This window comes from Gopherus flavomarginatus, unplaced genomic scaffold, assembly GCF_025201925.1.
Source record: "Gopherus flavomarginatus isolate rGopFla2 unplaced genomic scaffold, rGopFla2.mat.asm mat_scaffold_40_arrow_ctg1, whole genome shotgun sequence".
Lineage (NCBI taxonomy): Eukaryota > Metazoa > Chordata > Testudines > Testudinidae > Gopherus > Gopherus flavomarginatus.
The window spans coordinates 2,281,320-2,284,756 of NW_026115078.1; the positions used below are offsets into that span (position 1 = coordinate 2,281,320).

Sequence of the window (3,437 nt, forward strand, 5' to 3'; positions counted from 1 at the left end):
CATGCACTTGCTGCGCTGGTGCCTGGAGCTGTCCCTTCCCTGACCCAGGGCAGAGGACATTGGAAGCTGAACATCCAGAGCTTGCAAGATAAAGGAGCAGGGGGTGAGGCCTGTGCGGTGTTGGCAGAACAGAAAGCATCAGAGGGTTCTTCTGGCAACCAGAGGGATTGACCAAGTCGTTGAGGGAGGGTTGGCGGCTTTGTTCCAGCGGTCAGGCAAACACCGCAATATCAAAGAAACCAATGGTGCCAAGTCCTCAGTGTTTGCCTGTGGGATTTCCACAAGAGCATCCAGGCTGGGGAGCCAGTGATCCTGTGGACTGTACAACCGGATCAAGTGACAGCTGCCCGAGTTCCATGAGATGAGGCTGCAGCTGGCCTATATGACGGGAGCACCGAGTGAGGGAGGGGCGTCCTCCCCTGACATTTTTGCAGCCTGCAGGGAATGGAGACCAAGCAGGGGGATGTGGGGACTCAGGGCAGGACCCGCGGATCCCATAGTGCAGGACAACAGTCACTGGAGGAGGAGAGAGAGTCCTGCGAGAGGAAGCCATAAGTGCAGAGTGCAAACCAGTCAGCCAAGAGACCCAGGAGTCTAGAAAATAAATGGGAGCAGGTTCCATGGTGTAATGGGCAGCACTCAGGACTTTGAATCCTGGAATCTGAGTTCAAATCTCAGTGGGACCTCCTGCAGGTATTGTAGTTTGCTGCAAAGTCTTGGAGCTCAATGTTATAGTTACTTTCTACCTGGGTAAACTTCAGCAAGGGTTTTTTCTCCTCCTCATGGGTCACTGATGCCCACTGGAGATAGGTCTTTGGTCAAGCTGGCCCTATAGGGTGGGTCCTAGAACTTAACAGTCTGGCTAGAGATTCCTGCGGTTGACCTGATGGTTTGGTTTCTGCTGCTTCATCTGATGTCCACAACTTTGGTCCCTGTAGCTGCAGCTCTTCTCTTGCCCACATGGCATTTAAAAGAAGGAGTGCCAGGGCCAGGTTTCCAAGGCTGAGCCCAGCACACCTCTCCTCCTCTGGGCACCTAGAGCAGAGGCGGTTGGGCTGACAGCTCCAAGGGAAGGCTTAAAAGCCACACAACAACCGAGGACAGGCAAGAGGAGGGCAGGACCATGCCTATGTGTGGCCTTCAGACAGGCACAAAAACACTCAGCCAGCCTGCTCCCTGCCATGCCAAACACCCACTGAAGGCCACCCACAGCCAGCATGCAGGCAGCTGCTGATGCTCTGTAGCCGTTATCGAAGAGGGTAGGAAAGCAGGGCCAGCCCCCCTGGTGGGGCCTCTTACCATTCCCACTCAAGGTATTCACTTTTGCCATGGGGCAGGAGATTTTACCCCAAGAGGCTTTTCTCCATCTGGCGAGAAGCAGAGAAACACCCAGGCTCCATAGACTCATATGTCATACCTCCTAGGACTGGACAGGGACCTCGAGAGGTCATCGAGTCCGCCCCTGCCCTCATGGCAGGACCAAATACTGTCTAGACCATCTAATAGACATTTATCTAAACCTACTCTTAAATATCTCCAGAGATGAGATTCCACAACTTCCCTAGGCAATCTATTCCAGTGGTTTAACTACCCTGACAGGGTAGGAACTTTTTCCTAATGTCCAAACCTAAATCTCCCTTGCTGCAGTTTAAGCCCATTGCTTCTTATTCTATCATTGGAGGCTAAGTTGAACAAGTTTTCCTCCCTCCTCCTGATGACACCCTTTTAGATACCTGAAAACTGCTATCATGTCCCCTCTCAGTCTTCTCTTTTCCAAACTAACAAACCCAATTCTTCAGCCGTCCTTCATAGGTCATGTTCTCAGACCTTTAATCATTCTTGTTGCTCCTTCTCTGGACCTTCTCCAATTTCTCCACATCTTTCTTGAAATGCGGTGCCCAGAACTGACACAATATCCAGTTGAGGCCTAACCAGCGCAGAGTAAAGTCGGAAGAATGACTTCTCGTGTCTTGTTTACAACACACCTGTTAATGCATCCCAGAATCACGTTTGCTTTTTTTTGCAACAGTATCACACTGTTGACTCATATTAAGCTTGTGGTCCACTAAGACCCCTAGATCTCTTTCTGCCATACTCCTTCCTAGACAGTCCTCTTCCCTTCTGTATGTGTGAAACTGATTGTTCCTTCCTAAGTGGAGCACTTTGCATTTATCTTTATTGAACTTCATCCTGTTTACCTCAGACCATTTCTCCAACTTGTCCAGATCATTTTGAATTTTGACCCTGTCCTCCAAAGCAGTTGCAATCCCTCCCAGTTTGGTATCGTCCGCAAACTTAATAAGCGTACTTCTATGCCAACATCTAAATCGTTGATGAGTATTGAACAGAACCGGTCCCAAAACAGAAACCTGCGGAACCCCACTTGTTATACCTTTCCAGCAGGATTGGGAGCCATTAACAACTACTCTCTGAGTACGGTTATCCAGCCATTATGCACCCACCTTATAGTAGCCCCATCTAAATTGTACTTTCCTAGCTTATCTATAAGAATATCATGCGAGACCGTATCAAATGCCTTACTGAAGTCTAGATATATCACATCCACCGCTTCTCCCTTATCCACAAGGCTCGTTATCCTATCAAAGAATGTTATCAGATTAGTTTGACACGATTTGTTCTTTACAAATCCATGCTGGCTATTCCCTATCACCTTCCACCTTCCAAGTGTTTGCAGATGATTTCTTTGATTCCTGCTCCATTATCTTCCCTGGCACAGAAGTTAAACTAACTGGTCTGTAGTTTCCTGGGTTGTTTTTATTTCCCTTTTTATAGATGGGCACTATATTTGCCCCCTTCCAGTCTTCTGGAATCTCCCCCGTCTCCCATGATTTCCCAAAGATAATAGCTAGAGGCTCAGATACCTCTTCTATACTCCTTGAGTATTCTAGGATGCATTTCATCAGGCCCTGGTGACTTGCAGGCATCTAACTTTTCTAAGTGATTTTTAACTTGCTCTTTCCTTATTTCTCTTCTAAATCTACCCTCTTCCCGTAAGCATTCACTATCTAGACATCCTTCAGACTTCTCAGTGAAGACCGAAACAAAGAAGTCATTAAGCATCTCTGCCATTTCCAAGTCTCCCGTTACTGTTTCCCCCCTCCTCATTGAGCAGTGGGCCTACCCTGTCCTTAGTCTTCCTCTTGCTTCTAATGTATTGATAAAAAGTCTTCTTGTTTCCCTTTTATTCCCTAGCTAGTTTGAGTTCATTTTGTGCCTTTGCTGTTCTAATCTTGCCTCTGCATTCCTGTGTTATTTGCCTATATTCATCCTTCGTGATCTGACCAGTTCCATTTTTTATATGACACCTTTTTATTTTGTAGGTCACCAAGATCTCAAGGGTAAGCCAAGGTGGTCTTTTGCCACATTTTCTAACTCTTTCCTAACCATCGGAATAACTGCTTTTGGGCCTTCAGCAT

At 47.4% G+C, this 3,437-nt stretch overlaps 1 non-coding gene across 1 annotated transcript; it reads left to right on the forward strand.

Moving 5' to 3' along the window:
* Positions 1–614: 614 nt before the first annotated feature.
* TRNAQ-UUG (transfer RNA glutamine (anticodon UUG)) lies at positions 615–686 on the forward strand. The gene has a single exon. It is a non-coding gene; the product is annotated as a tRNA-Gln (tRNA).
* Positions 687–3,437: the final 2,751 nt, after the last annotated feature.